The sequence below is a fragment of the Macrobrachium nipponense genome, chromosome 12 (assembly GCF_015104395.2).
Source record: "Macrobrachium nipponense isolate FS-2020 chromosome 12, ASM1510439v2, whole genome shotgun sequence".
In the NCBI taxonomy this organism is placed as follows: domain Eukaryota; kingdom Metazoa; phylum Arthropoda; class Malacostraca; order Decapoda; family Palaemonidae; genus Macrobrachium; species Macrobrachium nipponense.
Genome location: NC_087205.1, coordinates 87,568,789 through 87,581,447, shown reverse-complemented (window position 1 = coordinate 87,581,447; position 12,659 = coordinate 87,568,789). Strand labels below are relative to the sequence as shown.

Sequence of the window (12,659 nt, the reverse complement as noted above, 5' to 3'; positions counted from 1 at the left end):
CTGGGACCTATGAGGTCATTCAACACTGAAATGGAAATTGACAGTAAAAGGTTTGAAAGGTGTAACAGGAGGAAAGCCTCGCAGTTGCACTATGAATCAAGTGTTAGGAGAGTGGAAAGTAAGATTAAGAGAATAAAAAAGCAGGTACAATAAAAGGAACGAAAGTGGTTGCTGCTACGAGCCGAAGGCACGCTGCAAAGAACCTTAAGTAATGCCTACAGTGCACCGCAAGAGGTCCACTGACGGCACTAACCCCCTACGGAGTATTAAACTATTTTATCAATTAATTCATTTACCTTAAGAAACTTTAACGCCGGCATACCAATGAAGAAAAATATGGAAAAGGAAAAGTCAATTTCGTGAGCTAATACTAGAGGAGAACCTAAAAAAATCGTTACTCTATTGTTTCATTTGAATGATTTTCACGTCCGCATAATTCACTGAACAAAGTCGCATGATGCAAATTCAGCCAGAGGAAACAATCTAACACAGTATAAAATCTAGACCAAATACCAAACTCTAGGAACTACGAGGTCATTCAGCGCTGAAAGCGAAAACCGAGTGTAAACAATTTTCAAGGGCGTAATAGGAGGAAAACCTCTCAGTTGAACTACGAAAAAAATTGTTAAGAGGCGGTGGAAAGTAAGGTGGAATAATGAGACTATGAACGGAGGTACAGCAAAATGAAAGTGGTTGCAGCTAGAGGCCGAAGGGACGTTGCAAAGAACCATTAGTAATGCCTACAGTGCACCGTGTGAGATGCACCGACAGCACTACACCCTAAGGGGGATGGAATCTACTCTATGGTCGTAATGTTGATGTACATAAACAAAAACAATGACTAAGAAATACTATGTACGTGTTTCAAAAGATTCTTAAGCAGAGACGAGAGCAGAGGCGTTCAAATGTTTATCCTTTTCCTGACGTAATATAGTATTTACACAAAACCTGGAGATTCATCAACGGGAGCTTTGGCTATTGTGAGGTCTGAAACATGAATGAATGACTCGCCTTTCACAGAGGATCATACAGGAAGGACCTAGTTCCTAAAGCAGCTGGAATATGAAAATTTTGGCCAAAGGCCACGCGCTGGGACCCACGAGATCATTCGGCGCTGAAAGGGAAATTGAAAGTAAAAAGGTCTCAAAGGTGTAACGTGAGGAAAACCTCTCAGTTGCACTATGAATCAATTGTTAGGAGACGGTGAAAAGTAAGATGGAAGAAAGAGAATATGAGGAGAGGTACAACAAAAGGAATACAAGGGGTTGCAGCTAGAGGCTGAAAGGACGCTGCAAAAAAAAAAAAAAAAAAAAAAAACTCATGTATTGCGGCAGTATCTCCCTACGGGGTAGACACGATACTGAATTTAGGACCAAAGTTGGCAATTCTGAAATCTAGTTATCTAAAAATCTGTCTATGCTATAATCCTCTTGATATTCAAAACGAGCATACAGGCAGAAGAACAGTGCACATGTGTAGTTGCACAAACTACTATCCATGTATATGTAGGACAGAATTCTATGAAAAATACGTATACAAAGTAGCAACGTCTTTCATCCAGTTCAAACTAATAATGAGCCACAACCTTCAACCTCTTAAGTTTAAGGCAAGCAGTAAGTGCAATGCAAGTTAAAATCTAGGGAACCTTAACAATCTTCTGTCCAGGTCGCATGCTGCATGCAGGTTAAATTGCACTAGTACATGAAGCGTCATTCTCATGCCTTTTCGATGCTTAACTGAGGATCCAAGGCAATGCTTGTCAGGCAAGAATAAAAGGTATGAGGGGGAGAGGAGGGGAGGACAAAACACCACAGGTTGGGTCAAGATGTACCCTTGTAAGTACAATGAACAAACGTTCAACAGGTCCAAGAGGCCCAGTCCCCAGATTAGGTAGCATTTTGTACCGTGGAATAGGTAGCTGATAATGGCATTCTCATCTCAATTCACAAGCATTTTCCTAAACTTTTTGCGATTTTAATAACACACTGATTAAACTTACTTAGCAATGATTCTCCAGTGACTTAAATGTCATTACTGGTGTTACTCAGTAAGAACGGTTGAACATTAAGCATTAAGAAAAATGTGTTATATGATTTGTGTTTCATGATTTATGTGTGAAATCAGCACCAACCATTACTAAATTCGTTTCTGGTGATTTTATACCTCAATGAATTTTCTTTCTGGTTCTATATAGAGAAAAATTTGCAATGAACTGAACTATGTGAGTCCAATACTGATAAAGAAGCTTTTCACTGTAAACAATAAGTAATTTGTAAAAACCTAAAACAAACCTAAAACGAATCAATCAGTCATGATTTTGAAGGTCTGACTTGGGAACATTTTTTGTCCTAAAAATTGCAATTCTGAATTAGCCTGTAGTCTCAAAAAATTTACCTCCAATGAAATGAAGGCATATAAAATATCAGCTAATATTTATTACAAGAGCAAAATTTTCAGATTATAAAAGGGGAGGACAGGACTGCAACTTTTACGCTTCTCAAACTCGAGTTAAATTTGTCCTCGGCAAATGAAACTCGACTTGAGCAATAGAGAGGAATGTTTATGCAAGATGAAGGAGAAAGAATTGTTATAGCACAACATAAAGTGGGGAATGCTGAATCCACAAAACAAATAAAGCCCCCGCATTCAAGAATCAATTACTTTGTACAACCTCTAAAATACTGCATCCACCTCAATGAAAAAGCCTTCAACCAAGATTGAAGCATGCACACCACATTTAACACACCTCTAAGATTAACACAACAAACTTTTCAATGTGTTCCAAATACTAGTTAAAGTTTAACTGAGTGTTGCCTCATAGCCCATGGTCCTGTTCAGGTTTCCCTTACTGATAATGCAATAACTATGTCCTTATGTAATCTGGATATGAGAATCCTAGTTTTGAACCAGTCAAATATAAACTCAAGTATGGATAACTTGACTATGTTTAAAGCTTAATCTTAAAAAAATCATAGTAGAAGGAATAAATTTCAACTTTTATTCATTAACCATGCTCCAATTCAATTATCATTTGCAAAACTATTTTGGAACAATAGTGCAAGGAAGTAAATTAAATCAACAGTCTAGGTAACCTAAATCAAAATTCTAAGTAATTTATACAAATATCACTTCTATTACCCTGTTGATCCTTATCCTAATATGGAAAAATCTCAAATTGAATACCACTGAGTAAAGCTCAGTCTATTTTCTATCCTTCTCTGACACTACCACATTAGAATTTAATATTTTCCTTTTGTAGTTTTGCTCAATTATTGTCACTTCAGCATACAGTAACAATTAATCTTGAAAAATTTTCTCAAAAGTGCTAAACATCTACAAGTAAATTTCTTATCACCTATTTCCATGCATCATTAAAAATATCATGGTTTGAAAGATTCGAAAAAAATTTCACATGTAAATCCTTGTTGGGTTAACAAATCCAAGACAGTGGATCAGAGATGACATTTCCTGACAAATATACAATCGATCTTCTCTAAAGACTGCATGTATGTTCCGATCTGCACCCACCAGTATCAACTAATACATCCTAACCTAACACCATCTAGGATGCCATGCCTTAATGCATCCTAACCTAGCCTAAGCCCACCTTGGATACCACGGCCTAGATTAACTTTGGCAGAACCCTGGACTCATATAAATAATTTCTTAATTTCCCCATTACACAACGCCTAGGAAAAGGAAGGTATGGCAGGCAACCTTGTTGTGCAATAAATTTTCGAACAGTAAGTCCTTAATGTATCCCCTTGTCATCTGTGAGCTGATTCTAACTTTTGAAACACAGGTCAAATTATTCTAAAACATATGTTGAGCAATAATGCCATAAACTAACAGTTTCCATCTCATGCCATTTGAGCAAGAATGACCCTTCAGCACCACATTCTGCCAAAATCTGAACTGAAATAATCTGCTTTGAGAAAAACTAGAGTTAAATCTGAAAGCATGTTTTGTTGTGTGCTAATTTGATGAAACCACCTAAGGCACTACGTGCATGGAGTTACAATTACAGTAACTTTAGAGCCACACACATGTGTTAAAATTCACAAAAGGTACTAAAGTTGGTTACAAAACCTCTGCTCTACAGTAAGTGGTATGATTGCCAAATAAATTAGTTTTATATTTATATTATTTCAATGCCACCTTATATTATTACATTAATTCCATCTCAACAACAGACACAACTGCCTTAAAATGAAAATAAACTATTGTATACATTGGCAGCCTTAAAACTAAAATAAGCTATTGTAATTATTAGTCAATCATGTACAGCCTAACCAATATTGTACTCATTAAATAAATTTCTCTCCAAGATGTGGTTACAATGGACTATGTATGGTCTTATCTTTGAAGGTCACCTTCATAACAGCCAAGTCAATTATTCTATAAGAATACTATTCTATAGTATTCTCATATGAAGAAGGTTGTACTACTAATTATCTGGATTATCACACACCATTCATATATCTTAAGAAGGAAATCCTCACAATGACTGTCATAACAAATAGATATAAGCACATGCCTAATGCATTATTGTGATTATACGAGTATACATACATTAATTTACTGCAAGCTAGAAGTTCACGGTTGGAAGCTTGAACATTTTTAATTAAATTTCTACATTCATAATCAGAGCAGGACACAACAGTAAAATAGGTACATATCATCCTTATGTATTGATCATAATCATGAAATCTTAACCAAGAAATGTATTACTGCTGTACTATATTACAGTACATTAATTCAAACCACTGAAAACTGTAAATATCCAATTCAAAATTTTCTTTCTGAACCTGTTTGTACTTGTCATCAGAATTTTCTCTATATCCTGAACAACTCATACTTCTAATATCACATATAGAGTTTACGTGATTGACTGCTATCTATATCACTATACATTTTACAATACATTTAACTCCCTGATATACACTGAAAAATATAAATCTGAAAATAGGACTAAATCAGCATGACAATGTCCACATACTTATCTTCCTGGACTGAAATACAACTCATGACATGACTCATGGTTTGACCATGAAACTTTGGTAAAGATATTGTTGATCTTAGAATAAAACTTAGGGATAATTAAGTCAAATGATAGGATAGATAATTAAGATTCAGATGGCAAGACAAGAGTTAGAAATGATACCATACGGAAAACTAGAGGTTCTCTTGTAGATGACATAACAATGAAAGGGAGATGGAGATGGCTTGGACATGTTTTCCTCAACCCCTTGGAGAATACTCCTCCAGGCACGAGGAGTTGGAAGACCCATGCCTACTTGAAGAACTATGAAAAAGTAGGCAGGGATGAGTGGAGATTTGTAGAAGAAAAACATGATAGACATGTGGTAAAATTTCACAGAGGCGGCTTGGGTCATGTGGTGCTGAAGGAAATGACGATGATTATGATGAGGTTAATACAGCTATAGAAAAATAACTGTTGTATGTAGGATGTTGCTGAGGCTTGAATTCTACTACAATACCCTAATGAATGTATATTAGAATGATGACAGAATCAAAGCAGCTCATTTGTAAAGTATGTATATATAATCAAAAGTAAATATGTTGGATGATGGTATTATGAGAAAAGAGGGGAATCATCAAACAGATGAGGCTGAAAGGCAGCAGGGTGTATGAAGAAAATTTGGAGACCTGAAGAGACTAGAAGCTAAGATGGGAATTTTGTGGAGACCTTAAAGCACTTATGCTATGAAGGAAGAGGAGAGGAAGACCTAAAAAAAAGGTTGGATGTTGATGTAACAAGATGTAATGCAAGTGAATGGTGTAAATACCAATAATGTAAAAGAAAGAATCCAAGATAGAGGTGAATGGCACAATGTGTGTAGGAGGAATCAATGGATTATTGATAACTCTCTGTCTGTATGGATATGAAGCTTGTAATGTAGAAGAATTTTATATACATAGGATTCATCTACAATTCAAAACTTACAAAGTATGAATTTGGCAGTTAAAGATATAAAGGTTAGAGGGTATATACCATTGTAACTATGGTATATGGATCCCTATTGTTAGCCCTGCCCAGCATAGTGTAGGTTTCTAATATCAATAGTTCTCTCTTATCCTTACCATTCTTTATTTTGATTTCACAATGAACACTCATTAGCGTGAGAAAAGGTATGAATAAATTCAAATAACAGTGCCAAATTAGATTAGTATTGGATAAAATAATTCATAGGAAATCAATGGCCAAATGATGACAAGAGAGATATCTAGTAATTATATTGGGAGAAACAAATTTTTAAAAATTTCCATTTTCTTTTATAAGATAACAATTATTGATTTCAGTATAGAAATTTCTGACAAATTTACAGTAGAAATGACAAAAACGATTAAATAAATCCCATAAAAAAACTATGAAAACCCAAACTCCTTGCTGATACCACCTAGTTAAACCTAACAAGAGATATTACAGAGAACATTTATACTATCGGAGAATCCTAAGCTACCTTAACATAGAATGCCTCATCCTGCTAGTAATGCTGACAAGATGCAGTCTAACCTAACCTAACCTAGGGCGCAGCATCTTACTTGAACTCGACCCTATCTCATTCTTGTTCATTACTGATACCTTGAGTTTTTAGGTTTGAATAACTGATATTTCATGAGCTTACACATATTCCACTAAATTTTCAGTGACTGCATACCTATCCAGTAATTATATGACACATCAGAGTATAAGACATACAACCCTAACTTAGATTACAAAGAGAAATAAATCCATTATTATGCATTTGCAAAGACAATGTCAGAGAAAAATGCTACCAATGGAAAGACAGAAAGGCAACAGAGATGAATGTCAGAGACTAAGAGCACTTTGTAAAACTATAAAAATAATAAGGCTATGGTAAACAAAAACTTTACATAGCCTAAGAGGAGATCCCGGAAGGTATGTTCCTCAGTTAAGTAGGATGCTGCATTCATAGAGAAGTTGTTTGCACTTGGTTAGAACAATGTTATATCTTGGGAAAGAAAAAAATCTTAAATTTTGTATACCTAATTTTCTATTTTTTATGACACATAAATCAGACACTAAGTCCCATGTTTTCAATTTCGGCTCATGTTCCCTGAAAGAATATAGTACTACTTTTCAACTTATAATAGATACACTGAAAAACTATGCTTACAGGTTATTTCAGCCCATTCTACAACAGTTTTCCTCTTTTCCAAAATCCTCCTAAATGTACAGTTACTACAATATTAGTACGGGTAGAGTGTTACAATTAAAACCTCATATGTTTAAACAAGCCACCTGATTCTGGAGGGTTGATCAAGTCATAGGTATTCATTCTTACATGTTACTGTTCATCAGCCTTTTTGGTAATTATGAAATTTACCATTATCCAATGTGGTTTGGCTTTTAAAAGGTTTGATGACTTGCCTAATGATAAAATTCATGTTTGTCCACTAGGGAATACTAGTTTCATGGAATTTTAGATACACTCACTGCGATGTTTAACTAAAGCAATATTCAAGACTTCTATGTACAGTATAATTCAAGATTAAAATTGCTTTGTTGCAATTCTTTACAAATCAAGGTGTCTATGACTGAGAAGTGCCCCTCTGAGAAGGGCCCATAGTAAACAATGTAAAATATCGAAAATGGTTTTTATGATTAGTGTTTGGTGGGAATTTGTGGGGGTAATCTATTCTCTTTGGGATACCTACAAAGACAAAGCCAAATACACAAGATATGTAAGTAAATATTGTTCTGTATCTTTTAAGACCACCTAAGTCAGGAAGGAGGTGCAAATTGCAAATTCCTTCCTGGTAAAGTAGGATGCAAAGTGCAGCTTTTAAAAAAATTCTTTCCACTGAGTATAATTAAAATATCCATAGTGTCATCAAATTTACTTTTATGCCTGAACAGAATCAAAGTAAAATTATGACTAACATACAAACATAAACATTGTCTATAAGATTATTTTACAAGTGGGTCTATTGTGCACGCATACAAGAAAATTTAAAATACTATCAATAAGCTATGCATATTTTACATACTCTTAATTTAATACATGAAAATTTTTGACATCGATGAGGCTTTGTTCATTACTATATGTACACTAATGAAAACTTTATTTTCTCACTGATTTCCCATAGAAAGTATAACATTCACTTGGTAGGTAAGCATAATAATACTCGGAAGAATAGTGTGGTCTGACCCAGTAGTGTAGCTAGGGGGGTTCATGTCCCCCCCTTATGGACTGAGTCCCTTAATGGCAGATCTAGAAAAGAGAGAGAGAGAGAGAGAGAGAGAGAGAGAGAGAGCAAGATCATATGAAAAAGGCAAAATATTAGCAGGATAAACCAAACATGATGATCCATCCAAGTCACGAAAGATTAACCTTAGTGAATCCATTAAGAGAGAGAAATGGCAAACCCACTTAGGGGAAAATAGATAATGCAGATTGGGCTTATTAAATTAAAAAGTGGAGTCGCATAACATAATCATGAAACAGCAAGATCATCTCATTACATGTTTGTCCATATACTTTTGCTGATTTTGCTAAGCATAAGAATCATCACCAAGTTCTGATTTAATTTATGTGTCTCCATGGTTTTATTTTTAGTATTCTGCATAATGTCCAGATTTGCCATTGTTCAGCTACTGTTTATAAAGTTAAAGGTTAAATTTTGGTGGTTTCAGTCCTCCCACAAGCTATTGCCTCTCGGGCGGATGTCAGCTGGCAGTACCCATCTGGTAGACACTTATTATTCGCCCCTTGACAAGGAGCGAATGCTGGTTACAAGGCCAACACGTTACCCAACTGTACTTGCCAGCAGCAACAATACAGAAAAAATAATTAAAATACTGTAGAAGACTTTTTTTTTACTCCTTGTTCTACTCAAAATATGTTTGGGCATTAAGTGCATCTATATTGAGATATGGAAGTGATCTGTAATGAGATATCTTTGGTCTTAAGAGAAAATAGCATAAAATATTATTATTATTATTCCACCAGATGACGCACTTGATACTGGTTGTTCTTGGATATGCAAAAAAGAAATACAAGTTTCGTGTACATCAAAATGCCTCTAAAATTGGTAAAAAACTAAACATTTTCCAGAACATGCCCCCAGGCTGGTGGTCTTAATGTTTGCCTGGTTCATCTTCCACAAAAGTGGCCTCGATCACTAAATTCCTAGCTACACCCCTGGTTTGACCTGCACATGCCCTTGATTATGTTAAGCCTGATTTTGCTATATACAAGTAAAAAGAATCATACTGTCCGTGACAACATACATAGGGTAAACAATCACGGACGATCCATCGTCATCACGCTGGCCAGGCCTTATTCACTCGATATCTAATTGGTGAAACAGAATACAATTACAACTTTAAGCATACTATTCAAAAGATTGAAGTTTTGCCAACATAATGTCATATATGAAAGCCCCATACGAACTAAAATAAGCATGTGACGCTCTTCGTAAAGTATGTTTTCAAGGTAGTTTTGAAATCCAATATGGCAGCAATCGTGAGGCTGGCTGGTCTAACCATGGATAATCCACCATCTTTCCCAGCCTTCCCAGCATTCATTTGAACAACGTTAGCGTACAATGTAACGTTTATTGATCTTACTCAAGATTGCAGTTGTAATCAGCACAATAAAACACCATTTTGTTTCCTATATTAGTGAAAGTATGAAACTTTTTATTCCCGGGTCATGGTTTGAACTGAATTCATTTTTACCTTGTAATCGGTGGTTTTATCCTTACTGCCATCACAACTGAAACTCCACAGTGCTTATTTGATTGTAATTATACACATTTTGGTCTTAATTCACTCCAAATTGCACCTGAACCACGTTGCTGTTCCTGGTTCCTAAGTACTCACTCCGCAAACACAGTTACGAGCAGCAGACGACAACAGATTATGGTGCAAAGCTTTATTCCCTTAATTGTTTACTTTACTCATTATTTAGTTTAACTTTACTTCACAATGTTTATTTAATTCATTTCCATTATATCCCTTTTTTGCAACCAAATTAACCCTGAAAAATTACAAATATTTCGGATGTATACTTACGAGCAGACGATGCGAGGAAAAATGACTCATCGTTGCCAATCTAGTGGAGCGTCACACATACGCCGATGCATTTACAAACAGTTTCCATGAATTCTAGTTGTCATAGTAATGCAGTAATGATAAAATTGCTGTAATATGCATATATACTACAAATAGATATGCTAATTTCACTTATTTCCCCAGTTTGGAGGGTAAACATATACCAATTGACAACACTGATAAACAATTGAAGAGCGCAAAATGCCACAAAGAATGCCGTAGCCCCCTTCGATAAGTATGGTTAGAGGTTGGGTGTATGATTATTGTGATGAAAGTGCCCCAGCGTCTATGGGTACAAGTGGTGTGCGGATTTAGCGCAGGAAATGGGAAGTTTATTGACACAAGCAACTCCGCAAACATCGACATGGCGTCAATCTTCTAAATATTCCGAGTTGTAAGTAAAAATTTTGAAAGTGTTTTGGTGGTGTGGGCACAGCGTTGGCCACCCTTTTCATTGCCCTCTGTTTAAATCTTAAAACATGGCCTTAATTTCTAACTTTGGAGAAAATACTTACTTCGAAAGGAGAGTAGAGGTCTTTAGCTCCTTCTTTCACCAACAACAACTCGTGACTGATGACCATCTACGGTGTCAGGACACATTAAAAGTACTTTTTCGGAGGGTGGCCTAGCCGTGGTAGTCGGTGAGTTACCAAGTCCATGCGGTGTTTTACCCTATATAATACATGGTTACTAGCCAACAGAGTAAATCATGGTCAAAATATTCAATAATGATGGCACACTAAGTGAGGTTAGTCTGGGGGTTCCCAATGGACATGGAAAGCCCTATGCTGGTTAGGTAGAATGTAACACACCGAGTTTGTTATGGTTAGGATGTATCCACATGAAAACAAAGTTCTCGCTGTATTAAATCGTTACTGTTGAGACATAAGGGTTCTAATACATTTCCAGCAGAAATAATGTCCAAAACTATCTAATGCATACTTGATATACTACCATTCTGGGTGTATTTCACCATTAGTCTTAGTGTAATTCAAGCATTTTTGCTTTTCCCTATGGAGAGCAATTGTTTCCTGCAAGGCTATAGCCTACTACCTCAAAGGATCGCTGTTAGAAGCAGCCTATGTAACTAGAGGGATGTAAAAATGGTTTAATAATACTTCACGTTTTAGAAGAGAAATTAATGGCTACCCTACTTCCCTTAAAAGGCTAGACTTATGACTGCCCAGCAATAGGTACTCCAATACTAGGTCCGACTAAGACAGCCAATAAATTGAAACTGGTTAGCTATAGGCTATACACATGTATTTTACTAAGAGATCATGAGAATGGCTTTTATGTACATTCATCGTAGAAATTCGTGAGCGTAACGTTGTTTAGGTTAGTGTAGGCAATCCTCAACAAGTCCCAGCATGCGGGTGATCGGTTCAAAGGTACCTGGGTAGGAAGTCTAGGCTACTGAAGCCAAAAAATACGTACCTGAGTGATAACAGCCCTCCACTGCAGTCTTCTTTTCTTCTATCTACTTAAATTGAATTATGCCAACTGAATTCCTTATCAATCTAGTATTACACTACTAATTGTCATCTGATTACAATGCTATGGATTTAGGCTATTTTGGTCCGATCAGCTGATCACAAATACCCCGCACTTTCGACGAAGTCTATTCAAATGTAGTGAAGGGTTAAACGCGTATCAATTACTGTCTGATTTTACAAGTGACACTTAAAACCGAGATTAAACTTCGAAACACACACACACGAACACTAATAAATACAATTATGCAGCAAAACTCATCACTCGTCTTTGATTTGGTTTGCCGCGCAGCGTTTAATGATGTCACATTCGAGGTCTGTGACGTCACATGTAAACAAACAGGACTGCTATGAAAAAGTAATGCGGACAAAATTCTCATAGTTTTAAAATTTACGTTAAGTGTCAAATATTTTCGTATATCAATTTTGTCTATGGTGAACTGATATTTCACGTGTTAATTATATACTATTCAATAAGACTGTTATGTCTCCTATGCATTTATCTCATTAACTTATGAAATGCAACATCACTCGGCGGGAAACTTGTGATACGACGACACTGCAGATGGCACCTGCTGTTATGTCATCTCGATTTAATTGCTGACTTCGAAGAAAAATGGCTTTGCCGGCATCAGAGGTATTTATCCTAATATATAGATACTTTTGTGAGTGTTTTAGTTATACGGATGATTATCGTAATAAAATATGATAGGTTGATATGGCAAGTAATTAATTTCATGTCACAGTTATCCTTGACATGACTGTGCAAGTTGCAACAATTTTTTTTCTCGGTGTTTTATTATTTTCAAAACCATTTGTCATTTTGCAACTTCTTATTAAAAACATGAAATGAAGTCGGACGTTACTTCTTACCTGAAAAGAGTTTTGGACCTCGGATGATATCAGGGACAGCTGTAAATCAAGTAGCTACACAACTCACTAGGCCTAATAGCACCATTTGATTTACTTAGAGTCACGGACATAAGGAGCCCTATGGAATGTTAATTATATGTATTTTTATGCAAAGATTTTATAGGCTACTCATATAGGTCTATGCAACG

General features: G+C 35.9%; 1 protein-coding gene across 4 annotated transcripts in view; it reads right to left on the bottom strand.

Annotated features, from left to right (window-relative positions):
• LOC135224639 (Fanconi anemia group J protein homolog) overlaps positions 1–11,919 on the bottom strand; it is a 1,012,503-nt gene extending 1,000,584 nt beyond the window's left edge. For all 4 annotated transcript variants that reach the window (XR_010316790.1, XR_010316791.1, XR_010316792.1 and 1 more), the window contains exon 1: positions 11,543–11,919. The gene's annotated coding sequence lies outside the window, so the exon portion shown is untranslated. The remainder of the gene's footprint in view (positions 1–11,542) is intronic.
• Positions 11,920–12,659: the final 740 nt, after the last annotated feature.